This window comes from Triturus cristatus, chromosome 5_2, assembly GCF_964204655.1.
Source record: "Triturus cristatus chromosome 5_2, aTriCri1.1, whole genome shotgun sequence".
Taxonomy (NCBI): domain Eukaryota; kingdom Metazoa; phylum Chordata; class Amphibia; order Caudata; family Salamandridae; genus Triturus; species Triturus cristatus.
The window spans coordinates 540,939,160-540,953,044 of NC_140588.1; positions in this window are offsets into that span (position 1 = coordinate 540,939,160).

The following is a 13,885-nucleotide window of genomic DNA, read 5'->3' on the forward strand; positions in this document are numbered from 1 at the left end:
AAAGAGTGAAAAAGTCTATTAAGGCGTTCCAGAATGCCAGATGGGATGCAGAAGAGAAAAGATGGAGAGCACAGGCAATAGAGGGAGATAGACTGTATCCCTTATTGATCACTTCGGAGGGGATAAAGAACATAAAGTCAGATGATGAGGATGATAGTGATACTGATAATAGCCTATTGGAGAGGTTGTTATTAGAGAGGCCACCTCCGTATAACCCAGAGGTCCCAGAAGAGACGTTGGTTCAGATAGAAGAGACTAGAGGAGTAGCAATCCAACCAGAGACGAGAGTAGAAGGAAGGATCTCGATAGGAACAGAGAGTACAAGGAGCCAGTCTGTGGCTAGCGTAAAGGTCGAGAGAGATGTGAGGTTACCGGATGCTCTAAAGGTACCGGTCACTATTGGACCCATTGTTTCGATTTACCACCTAGATTCAGAGGAGGTTGCGAACCCAGAGCAGGCAGCCCAGGGGGTAAGGAGAGAGGTCGCAGGAAGTGGCCTAGTGGGTGGAATGGCCCAGACTCCGAACCCTATAGAATGGAGTACACCATTGCCAGCCATGTCAGACTCATCTAGGGGACAAGGAGAACAGAGACCAGAGAGGCCAAGGTCTCTGATGGAGTCGAGATCAGATTTACGATCATGGGTACCACCAGTGAGAAACCAAAGTCCAAGAGTGATGACAGCAGAGAGAGAGCGGGTCATTTGCATGAATCGGTCCGCTCCAATGGGTCTACCAGAAGAGAGTAGGTCGCAGGAGCAAGAATGTGAGGACAGCGATAGAGAAGGGGTAGTCTGCCGAGAAGTGCTGAGAGGAGTCCTGAAAGGGAGGATGATAGATGTAGTAAGGTTAAAGGCCGAAGTGGATGAGATAATAGGTGGAAAATTACCCCTTGAGAGAGTATTAATATATGGACCAGATGAATTACTCTTCGTAACGAAGGATGTGACTCGGAAGGCACGAGTTGCACATGAGAAATTGTCAGAATTGGCTAAGCGATATGAGGTGGATCTGTCCAAGACTAAAACATTGCAAGGAAGTCATAGGTTGCAGTACAGTGATCAGGAACTGGAGGAGAAAAGGGTTACCGGACTGAGGACCCACATCAGAGATCTGATCACAGCCATGCGTGCATGGATGATGCTTGATAAATGGGAAAAAAAATGGTCCAAGAAGAAAAGCTCTAGGAGAACGATAGGAGAGACCCCACCTCCGGGTGGAGGGGTGTTGGAGATAAGGAATTTCCCTTTAAGGGAAGTGCAGAATGGAGGATACGTGCATGTACCCTGGAGCAGGGGTGATTTGGCGGCGTTTACCAATGATTTTTCCCGGCTTAGGGAGAAGCCCGCAGAGTGGTATAAGCAGTTTGACCGCTTTGTAAAGATCTCGAAGGTATTGTGGATCGATCTGAATACCTTATTTGATATTGTGGTTCCGGGAGATTTGTGGGCAGCATGCAAGATTGCCGTTGAGTGGCCGGCTTACGAGCCTGATAGGAACGCGATCACGAATGGTCCGTCACCGCTAGTGATGAGGAAGTACGAGCAAGTGATTACTTGGTTGAAGTCGAAGGTCTCACCACAAGACATCGATTGGGTGAAGATAGACAGGACAGTGCAAGAACCTAAGGAGACGGTACATGAATTCTATGAGAGACTCTTGCAGGCTTTTAAGCAGTACAGTGGCCTAGATGCGTTGGACACGAAAGATATGGGACAGTTTGTTTCAAAGTTTGTGTTGGGATTGAGGCCAGAGGTTAGTCTCATGATACAGCAGCATTTGATTTGTTGGCAAAACAAGCCTGTTGATGAGATTTTACGGTACGCCCGATATTGCACAGATGAGATTGAATCCAAACACAGGAAGTTGAAAGATAACTTGATGCTTGTTCAGATGCAAACCGCTCAGGGACAGCCTAATGGGGAAGGGTTGGTAAGGAGACAGGGAAATTATCAGGCGGGAAATCAGAATGTTCAGGGGCAGGGAAGGCCAAGACCAATAGACCCTAGAACAGGTATGGATGTGGCGACATTGAAAAAGACTACAGCATGTCATCAGTGTCACCAGGTTGGACACTGGAGAAGCGAGTGTCCCCTGAACCCATGGAATCAGATGCAGCCGGAAGGAGAAGTAGTTCAGGTCCCTGGGGCGGAGGCGGTACCGACAGTGACTAGTGCTAAAACGATAAAAGGGGGAACTGGTGTTCCGCAGGTGCAGGTTCCCCAGCCCCCCAGAATACAGAATGTACAGCAGGGAGCTCGAACCTATTTGCAAATGCCAATGTTTGAATTGAGTGAGGAAAACGATACAAGCCTGTTGGCACGATCATGTTCAAAGAGAGATAAGGATTGCATGCTTAGAGCCATCCTAGAAGTAGATCAGAAAGGACCCTTTGTGGAAGCAGACCTTGACGGTCACCCTACAACCTTTTTGGTTGATACAGATGCTACCAGATCGACTATAAGATGCGAAGGATTGTTATGTGTGCATGCAGTTGCCTGCTTCAGTAGACGAAGGTATTAGATACCATCATCTCCCATTGACATATGGGATTTCTTGTAGTCTATTGCTTAGTTTGTTTTATGAAGGGAAACAGTTTGAGTATTTCTTTTCAAATTATGATACAGTACTTCCTGAAGTTCCGGCATATAAGCATTTGAATAAGTATGATTATTACAAGTCAGAGGATAGACTTCGGAAGTATTTCATACCGACTGTGAAGCTAGATACAGCTTATGCTCATAGACATAATTTGACATGTTGGTTGTCCGAAACGGAAAAGAAGTTCATAGGTCAGATAGAGGATAGGTATAGAAAACTGACCCAGACACGAGATACAGGAGATAGTCCAGTGGATTGGACTGATGAGGAGAGATTGCACAAATCTAAGGGAAGTTATGGACCGATTGCATTAGATAAAGTACAGAGGGGGAAATTGTGTGTTGCCCGTCCTCAAACTCCTAAGGAGAAGGTTCCAGTGGGGCATAGTACGTGTGATCATACCTTTACCATGGAGGACTCTGCTAAGAACTTCTTGCAAGGTCCGGTACAGGCGATTCCGACTGTGTATTATGTATGTGGGAGGAATGCATATGTGAAATTGCCTGCGAATTGGTATGGTACGTGTTATTTGGCTATCATTTTCCCAAAGATTTATCATGCTGAAGATTTGAATCTAATAGAGACGGGACGTCATTCTAAAGTGCGTAGAGCTGTAAGTGCAGGAGCAGTGATTGGTGATATATTCGGAGTGACTATACCTAGTTTGGGTGTGGTCCTGAATGATGTGAAAATAAGAAGATTGGCGACTGTGGTGGATGAATTGTCAATGAATACGGCGAGGTCATTGCTGTTGGTGAATGGAGAAATGTTATCGATACGGAATATAGTTTTGCAGAATCGACTTGCGTTAGATGTATTATTGGCAAAGGAAGGCGGAGTCTGTAAATTGCTGAAGGTCCAGGAATGTTGCACGTATATTCCAGACAATAGTAAGGACCTGGAGAAATACATAGACAACATTACCACAATCCATAAGGAAATAGTAGATTTGACAGAAGAGAATGTGTGGGAAAAGATTGGTCAAGGATTTGGTCGAGTGGGGACTTGGTCTGCGAACTTGGGAATGGGATTTCTTGGATCTGTGTTGAAGCCAATAATAATTGCTGTGGTTTGTGTGATCTGTCTGTGGGGACTCGTAAGAGCCTGGAAATGGTACAGAGGGAATAGGGTCGAAAGAGCCCTCAGAGCAAATGAGCAGAGAATGGCGAGATTACAGGACCGTCAATATCAGAATCTTAAAATGATGGAAGGGATCCGACAGAGTAGAATGGTAACAAGTACCGTTTAGATCAGCTTCTTATTTCTGGAGAAATGAGAATATGATGGTGTGATGCCAGTTGTCATCAAAGGGGGGAACTGATGTAGCACCTAAAGATTTGAAATTTGTAGGGGTGCATCATATTCACCGTTAGCTGGCACCCGCATATAATCAATGTATATTTAGATGTGTCGTGCGAAATGTATTAAGAAATGTATCAGCTATATCGCAACATAGAAGTGTTAGATATGTGAACACATATTGTGAATGTATTCAGTAAAATGCATGCCGTTCAATGCAATGTATTAGGTTAAACGTGTGACATGATTAAAATTACTCATGTAGGTCGCTTATTCATGTATATGAAAGTAAAAGCACTAATGCTTAGAATGTGATTTAATAGCGTGTTTAACCGAGTAGAGGCCCGAATGCACATATATCGTTGAGAAGAAAGGCCTGTTATTTCTTATGTCAGCTGAATGCGGTAGGCCACAAATGATTTATTCTGGTAGAGGTTTGGGCTGCAGTAAATTGTAAAGTTTAAAGATGCGAAGTATTTCTCCATCCCATGATCTCACCGCAGGTGCAAGGACAGTTGGTTCGTTAGTAGAAAAGGTCTTTGTCTAAGAGTTGAATTATGGGGGAAGCCAGACATGGGAGTACTTTGGAATGTGCCAATCGCAACTCCTAGTGCGAACGGTGTCTGGGACCCAAGGCCAAGCTGATGGACGATGGAGGATGGACAGCTCTGGATGGAAAATTACTGGAAGAAGACCTGGTCGAGGAGGTGTGCCGGAGGGCGTGTTCTATGATTTGGGGTTCTGTACTAGGGACAGCGCCCCGTGGATTGAGCAGAGATGAGGTAGGCGAGGAGCTAGAAGGAGCATTTTTAGATCAAGCTCTCTCTAAGTGAAGACTTCTTAGGAAGTTTCACTTCTGACACCTTTTCACGATTTCGTGGGTCTTAAGGGAATGTTAAGCAGGGATGTCATCTAGCATAGAGTAGGGACAGAGATGCTTTTGTTTAATGATTCCTAATATTGACATTGGCTTGGTAGTTATCTACCTCATGCTTTTAGACGTTGTACTTTTGTTTGTATTTAGTCGAATGCGGATTCTTCGTAGAGTAGCATTTGTGTTAGTGCCTATGTACCTGTTGTGCCTTGTGCTAAGGTGCCTATATCTGCAGATGTTTATGTTGATAATAAAATTCCGAGAGCAGTAGAGATTGAGTTCGAGTCCTTAATTATATCAAATTGCGGAAAGTATTCTCGGATAATTGTGGTTGCTCCCTCCACGCTATTGGGCAAGTAAAAAGGTTCAATCGACCAGAGTGGGTTCTTGGAGATAAATGGAAAACAAGAAAATTGGGCCCCAGCATGACTGTGACTAATCCCTGCCTCCCAAGCCATTCTTATAGCTTTGGGGGCCTGGACTACTATGCATTGTCACACTTGTAAGAGTGTGATGGTTAGTAGCTGTGTTTATACTGTCATTGGCAGGAGGTAGGGGCAACGTGTGGTGCAAGCTGCAATGGCCTCCCAACGGGAGCCCCGGCACTTATTTTTTTACAAATTAAGCACTGACTGCCCTGCCTTCTTGAGCAGGTGTTTCTCTAATCTCTCTGTTGCCTTAATTAAGGCTGGCTTGGTACTGTGCCCACTTCTAAAGCCATATTGAGTTTGGTCTAAGAGACTATTATCTTGTATAAATGAGGTTAACTTCAGATTCATGATTTCTTCCTTGATTTTTGCTGGAAAGGGCAGTCTTGAATTGGGCCTGTAATGTTTTGTATCTGCTGGGCCCAGGCAATATGGAAGCAATTCTCCATTGATTAGGGAAAATGTCATTATTAAACATGTGCTGGAAAATTGCAATGAGATTCAAGGCAATTAGTTCTGGTGCCAATTTAGCTACAGAGGGGGGACAGGGGTTGAGAGGGGACCCAGATTTTGAAGACTTTATGAATGAGGTAACCTGCTCTGAAGAACGATCTGTCAATTTGGTGAAAAGGTTACTGTTGCCATGAGGACGATCATGCGGTTCAGTTAAGGGTGGGGCTTACTGAGAAAAAAATGATCAAAGACTTCTTTAACTCTGTTTTGTAAGAAGCTGGCCAAGTTGCAAAAGTCTTGACTGTTAGAAATGGGATTTCTGGTTGGCTTCGGCCTGTGCCAAAGCCGGGCAGAAACGGACCGCACTAGTCAGGGCAAGGGAGTTACACGTCAAAGATAACCCCTGCTCACCCCCTTGGTAGCTTGGCACGAGCAGTCAGGCTTATCTCATAGGCAATGTGTAAAGCGTTTGCGCAACACACACACACACACACAGCAGCAACACACTAGGCACACTACAAAAGAAACTCCACACAAGGTTTTATCAAAAATAGCCTTTGTATTATCATAAACACATTAGAAACCTAATCACACATTTACACTGTGCCAACTGGCACGGGCAATATTCACAGGGGATTATATAAAGGACCAGGCCAATCGGGCCATGGTCAGAACCAAGAGACCAGGTAAGTAAATGCAAAACACAACCAGTAACTACTGGTACCATAATGACCTAAGCATTCTCATATTAGCATGAGACACCCTCCTAAGCATAAACACCTTACGCATTACGGCCTCCCCCGCATGAACACATTATGCCATAACCTCCTGAGGATAAACATCATTAGCGGCATAAACCAGGGTGCATAAATCATATTTGGCACATAATACATCTCAAGCAGGAACTCAGCCGTGCACCGCAGTAACACCACTACCAGGTGCATACATCACACGAGGGCCTTGCGCCCTTTCACCATCCTACCTATGACCCCAGGCCAACTGGCCTTCTCGCAGGGCTCAAATGCCCTATGTCCAGCAAAGTCAGGGCTTGTGGCTGCCAATGCAGCAACCTCACAAGGTGCGCCATTGCGCAGACCTAAACGGTGCAGCTGACGCTAAATGCCGTGCAGCTGGGATCATCACTGGCACTCACTGTGCCCTCCTGTCCCACCCAGGGACTCTATCCCCACGGGAAATTAAGCACAGACCCCACCGCCCCTCAGGACCCCCACTGGGGCCCTAAAACGACTATGCCCCTCGTTGGAGCCACACGGGCTCTAGAAACAGAACATGCCCCACATTGGAGGGCTGGCATCGACAATGTGCCCTGATGTGCCCCTCCCATCAGGGGCTCTGAGAATGCAATGCCCCCATCATAGGAGCGGCCCGCAATGGCGGGACCGCTCAGGTACTAACACTGTGCCCTGTAGGGCACTACCAGGAGCACATTGGAGCCCCCACTCACCGGGACTCTCTGGACGTGACTCCTCCTCTCCTCCTCAAATGAGGCGGGGGCAGGCACCGACAATGTGCCTCGTGCCCCCTACGCCGTAGTCACTCAATGTGGCAACACACGGGGCTCTCCCTTTGCCACGGGAGCTCCACCGAACCGTCGCAGCACTCCATCTCTATTCCGGCTACTTCGTGGGTGCGGGACTTCCCTTGGTGAGGCGAAAGTCCCGCACCACGTCAGGCCTCACGCTGCCTGACTTCCTGCGTGGCCGATCGGGCCGTGGCGGTGAAACACGGGGTGGGCTCCCGCTGTGATAAAAAATAGTGGTGGGGTGGGCACCCACCAGAACAAGCAGAAACACGAGGTGGGCACCTGCCATTTAAAATAAACAAAAAGCGGGGTGGGCACCCACGATTGAACTTTCAATAAGCGGGGTCGGCACCCGCTCCACGGCATCACTGGGGGGGAATCCCCATGTCGGGATTCCCTCCACAAAGGCAGGCAGCTCAGCACTGTGCAGACCATGCTTCTCCTTCCTGGCAGGGTAAAAATATAGCGCTCCCAAGGCGCTAGCAGCCCTGAAGGTCCTGGGGAAGACAAAAGAAAAGCGCTCCACAGGGCGCAAAGGCAACAAGAAGTCCTTAAGGTTCCAGGGGCATAGCTGGGCCCAGGGAAGCCAGCACACAGGGGCCTCCAGCAGGGAGGCAAGCCCCCATGGTGGTTCCTCCTGGGCCCCAGCAGCAGCAAGCCCCCTCCATCAGGAACAGCACACCAGAACAGGAACTAAACAATTTCATGGGGTCACAGCCCCTATACTGCAAAATCTATTTCTTTGTAGTGCAGGGGATGGGGAAACCAGATGCAACTTGTTCAGGGGGGATTTGGAGCACTTTGTTTTGCAAGCTCCTCTTCCCCTTTGTCAGGTGGGGGCTCGTCATCAGACACACCACAGGGGGGCGGAGCCAGCATTCACTAGGACAGGCATCATCCTATTCAGAGTCAGGGGATTACCCCGCCCACTACTCCCAGCACAGATGTCCCATTCAGCCCAGCGCTGACTCACCCTGCTCCTCCTGGAGCCACACACACCTCCCAGCCCCTGTCACTCATAAGCCAGACATGCAATTCACATCAGGCAGGTAGACACATAGCACACAGAAATGCCAACTTCTAAAAGTGGCATTTCTCCAACAGTCATAATAAATCTGCGCACACCATTGCGCAGCATTTATTCTCACAATTTCATACATACCGAACTCGACCACTCTGCTCCTCCCACACCATGAATTACCACTGACACACACTGATCAGGGAATCCCCAATGCATTCCTATGGGAGGGCAGGCCAATCTCACTAATGGACACAGAGAGCGCACGCACTTTACACTGGATCACTGTGCTAAAGTGCCCAGAGGCCTAAAATCACCAACACAAGGTTACAGAAAAAGGCTAGGAGAATGCAAAATGTTTAGGTGTGAACCTGACAAAAGGGCCAAGTCCAACATTGACTATAATGGCTAGTCATGACTATATCTCAAGTTGTATACTTCCTTACTGTTAGGAAGAGTTCTTTTATGAATTCTTAGCTGCTTCATTTTTTTTGGATGAAGCAAGAAACCTTTTCCTTTACTATCACTGATTTGTAAATAGCCAATTCCTGTTTATATTTATTTTCTCAATATTGCAGTAATTCTTTATCCAGATGCGCTCTTACCTTCTGCATTTTTGTTTTTGAGTTCTGAGAATATCAGTAGACCAAGGTACTGTAGGATGTGTCTTTTGCTATGAGAGATCTTTGGTGGGGCAAGCAAGTTGACGGCTGATGTTAGGCAAGAAGTATAATTATCAACCATAAAATCGATCTCCTTTGAGGCCGAAGGTACTGATTCTAGCAGTACTTGCTGTAATTGGGCAGGCTGAATTTTGTGCCATGGTTAGATAAAGAGATTGTTAGAGAATTTCCTGTCTCGTTGTGGGAGATAGGGTAAATTAATGCCAACTGTTATTACAGAATGGTCTGACCAGGCTACTGGTAATACACTAGTCTAGGGTAAAAATGGATTATTAGTAAAGCTGCCATTGAGAAAGTGCACAGCAGAGTGGTTTGAGCCTCCCACTACCTGCAGGAGACCAAAATTAGCCATCATCCCGAGTAGAGTTTGTGTGTCCTTATCTATGGAAATTTCAAGTTAAAAGTTGAAGTCTCCTAGCAGTGTAACATCAATGAGACTTGCACAGGATTCCAGGATGGTACTTAGGTCTTGGAAGAAAAAATGTCTGGGGCTTGGAGGGTGATGTAGAAGTTGACCATCAAAAGAGCGGGCTTTGGCTAATTCTATGCTGAAGGAAAGGGCTTCACAGTATGATAACTTAACAGGTGAAAAACTCACTTTTAGGGGCACGGTGAATAACGGCAATGCTTCCACCTCTCTTGATTGAGCTGTCAAACCTGTAAATCCTGGTTATGTAGCTCCAACAAAGTCTGTGTCAGATACAGGATCACCCCAGGTTTCTGTAATAAACAGAATATCCAGCTTCTGGGATTCAATCAGGTTAGCGACTTCTAATTTATGTTTTACTAAGGATCTGGCATTAATAAGCGCACAACATGTGTTGGTTGTAGTCGTCTGTGTGAGGCTTTGGAGCGAGTGATATTGTGTTTTGACCACTCCTCTGTATCTAGCTGAAAAGAGCAAATATTACAGCAGTATTCCGGGGAAACAGGTTCAGAGTATTAGTCTAACACAGAACAGCAAAACAACTTACTTTTATTGCAGATAGCATTAAGATCCTCCTTTGAGTAAGTCATCCTGGTATTATGGTCTGTCATAAAACTATCAGTGGTTCATGCCCTAGGCACTGTACTGGCACCTTCAGCATCCCAGTAGTGCACCCGCTCCACACGTCCGCTATGCGGATGCACTGAGAGCTTGTTTAAATGTCCCCCCATGAAGGGGCATGTGTCAGGGCGGAGCTGAGTAACGATTCACGCCAGTCAGCCAACCGATAAAACTGGGTGGATGAAAATCCAGCAACCCCTGGTCATGAAGGCAGGCTGCCATCTGCATGATCTACTGGTAAAGAATTTATAATTCAAATAAAGGTGCGAAAAAAACAAAATCACAAAATGAATAAAAAGGCTATTTAAGCCTTACAAGACGGTGCCCATAATAGGAGCCAGGCACCTCCTTAAAAGAGAGAGCACAACTATCTCCTGCTGAATTCCTCCAATTCGGAAATCTACCAACATCTTGTGTCAGGCCCTTCAGTCCCCAGGTTTTTTAAATATTTGGTTCTCTTATCTGGAGTAGTCATGGGCAAAATTCTAATTATTCAAGAGAAAGTTGCAATTTTTAGAATGTTGGGATATGCAAAATTCACAACATTAATCAAAATGTCACATTATGGAACTTTGGATGAACTTTTTTAAACAAATGGGCACCTTGCATAAAGATCTTGTAAAATACCAAAGAAAGACTAGTCTGCAGAGAAAATGTCTTGTTAGGAAACATGCTCTCTTACTAACAGGCTTGTAAGATACCCTTAAAAACATGTTGTACAGTGAAAGTGACAATTAGCATAATTCCACCAAATTCCATCAGAACTCTATTTACAAAAGTATTATGTAACTGTGTGCACCTTTCTTCTAGAGTTTTGTCTTGCTTAACCTCTCTTTTTAACGTATTTGCCAACTCAAAATTGGAAGGCAACCTCATTAACCATCAAAAAGCAATTGCGTTGGGATTTTGTTTTATTACTTAATTACAAATTTGAATTATTAGTTACACAAATATTCTTCTTATAGTGTCATTCTGTTTTACAATTCACACATTAGCATTGAAAAAACAAATTAAAATTATTATTCCAGCAGTATCACAGAGAACCAAACACAAAAAGAATTGCTTATAAGGTAGCCACATTCCTAATCTTCGGTAAAAAACAGCCCGGAACAGCCAACACGTGTTTTGTAACTCCTGTTGCTTTCTCAAGGCTGAAAAGACATCACAAGTAAAACCATAGTAAGCACTTTATTAAAGATCAGTACTAAACACTTTTCTATAACACAGTCCTCGTTAAACATTCAAAGAGTTATAGTGTTCCATATCCTAATATGCATTATATACACCGACAATTAAATATCACGTTTCAAGAAAAGCTACTGATGTCATCAATAAAAAAGAAAAGACAAAAAAATACAAAAAAGAAATGAATCAAAATCAAATCAACATATTGAGTCTTCACTACATAGAGCAAAGTCAGAAATTAAAACCTTCATAATCGCTACTTTTCCAATTCACAAAATTACCTCTACTATGAACTCATGTCCTACCAAATGAAATGACAGGAGAGGAGGTGATAGAATTCAAAATCTAAGGAGTTGTGATAAAGCGCTAAATACAGATGCTGGTGTAATCATTGTCAGAAGTGTGAGTTCAAATCCTTCTCTCACTGATCACTAGGTGAGTAATTATGATATATATACTAGTTCATTGTAAAAATAAAAAAGAATTCTGGTGGTTAGTGCAAATTTAAAATTGTAATGTTTCTGAACCACAGATAGTGCATATGATTAGAAATGTTTTTTTGTAAATTAAGTGTGCTTCCAATATACTATATAAGCAGTTAAAACTAACTGATGTGGTAACTAAGGTTATAGCACTAAGTATTGATGCTGATAAAATCTTTGTTGGTAGTGTGAGCTAAAATCCCAGACTTTCCAATGGAGAGATCATAAATGTAATTTTATTTTTGGGTATTGTAAATTGTATTTATTTTTGATGGAGTGTAATACAGCAATTGGTCTCTAACTGTTTGTTTTCAAATTAGTTTAGTTGATAATGAAGGGCCGTTATGAATAAAGTATTTTGCAAATTGAAATGTCTATGCGGTTTTGATGGAAATTATTAATATCAGTGTTGGATATGTGTGTGACTAAATACGAATCTTACCACTCCCTATGCGTGATTGCCAGTATGCAACATGGCGTCTCATTACTGCTCTCACACCGATTTTTCAGCAGAGCTTTATCTTTTGATTAATTGGTTCCAATTGCGATCATATAAAAGTTTAACCATTACTTATTTGTCCTTGCTTAAAATATACTACCAGATTAAGGGACTGTTTTATGAGTTTGGTGGTCCATGAGACCATCAAACTCGTGGTGGCATAGTGGAAACTGCTGCTCTGGCGGTCTGATTGTCCCATTATGAGTGCAGCGTTCCTACTGACACAGGAACCCCGCAACCGCTTGGGATCCATGACTACTCGGCTGTGATGTGGCAGTCTGACCCAGCAATGTGCTGGCCGTGCTGCTGTAGCATCACCTAGAATATTATGAGTTTCCTGACATCCACAATTTTCATGGCGGTGAGCCCACCATGAAAACTGTGGAGGTGAGGAAACTAAGGGGTCCCTACAAGGCCCCCTGTTGCCTCTGGGCCAGAGGGTGCATGCAGGGGGGCACATGCTGTGCCCTCCTGTCTGCATCCACCCCCAAGCTCCAGCACGGCATGGACTTCACAGTCTATGCTGTGCAGGAACGTGCTTTGGTGCTCCAATTAAGGTGCCTTTCTAACAGGCTGTCAACAAGGTGCAAAATGTGTCAATAGGTGTGTGTATGCATGAGAAAGATTCCCATCACCCACAACAAGTGGCTCGCTTCATCATTTGGGAACCTGGGAACTTCAACAAAGAACCATCCTCTACCAGATGGACGTAGATACTGGTTCAATGTGTGTCCCAAATGTATCTGTTGGTATATTCTCTGAATCGAGGGAACCACAATAATAATGATAAGGAGTGATGTATGCAGTGCACGTGGTAAGAAAGTGATGGTTGAAATTGGTTGCCAAGGTACAAATATGTATTTATTGAAGTGCTACCTTGATACCAAAATAAAATAAAACAGTGCTATAACAGTTTGAACAAATAACTGTGTTGAAAAAGACTGGTCTACATGTTTCAGCTCTTGGATAAGTTATATCCCAGCTTTCGTCAGGACCAGAAAGCTACTGCAAAATTATGGTGTAATTAATACAAAAACTCGAAAAACATACAACCTGGACCTTGTTTTCGGTACAGGGGAAATACCTGTGAAGATAACAGCAGTAATCAATTCAAACAGACAAACAGAGTGGTAAGGTGTTACAATTTGGTAAAAAAACCGCAAGGATATTGAGTCTATCAGTTTTGCGAAGGTACCATTTAGTGTACTAAAACAACTATAAAGCCATCACCTCAAGTGGAAAAATTTTTAAATTGTAACTCACCCGAATAGTTCTGGGTATGTGCCTCACCCCACCTGGCAACTGCTCAGGTTAGGAGGCACCGCTCTGGGGAATAATATAAGTGTGAAACATTATATCACCTGACCATGGTTATTGAAATGTTAAACACTTAAACTTTGGCGCAACTTTAAAAACAAAGCGGATGAATCACACGGGAGTCTGATCATCGAGAAAGCTTTTCTACAATCGTGTCTCATTCTGTAGGAAAAAGTGCCCTAAAAGCATATGCAGATTGCTAGGGCTGCATTTTCTACTGGTCATCAATGTACTAGAAGTTTTGATGCGCATTTCCTAATTATGAATTATGTTGTTTAATGCAAGCGACTAGTGTAGTTTTGTGTTCCGTTGTGGAATTGCCGCATAATGAGGGTAACACTCGCGCTAGGGTGAGGCTGTTACTTATAAAGGCGTGTGTTGTGGTAACCAGGCAACCTGTTGGTAAAAGGTTGTTGGTTCGTTGTTCCTTACCGCACAAAGTCCCTCTAGTCAGAA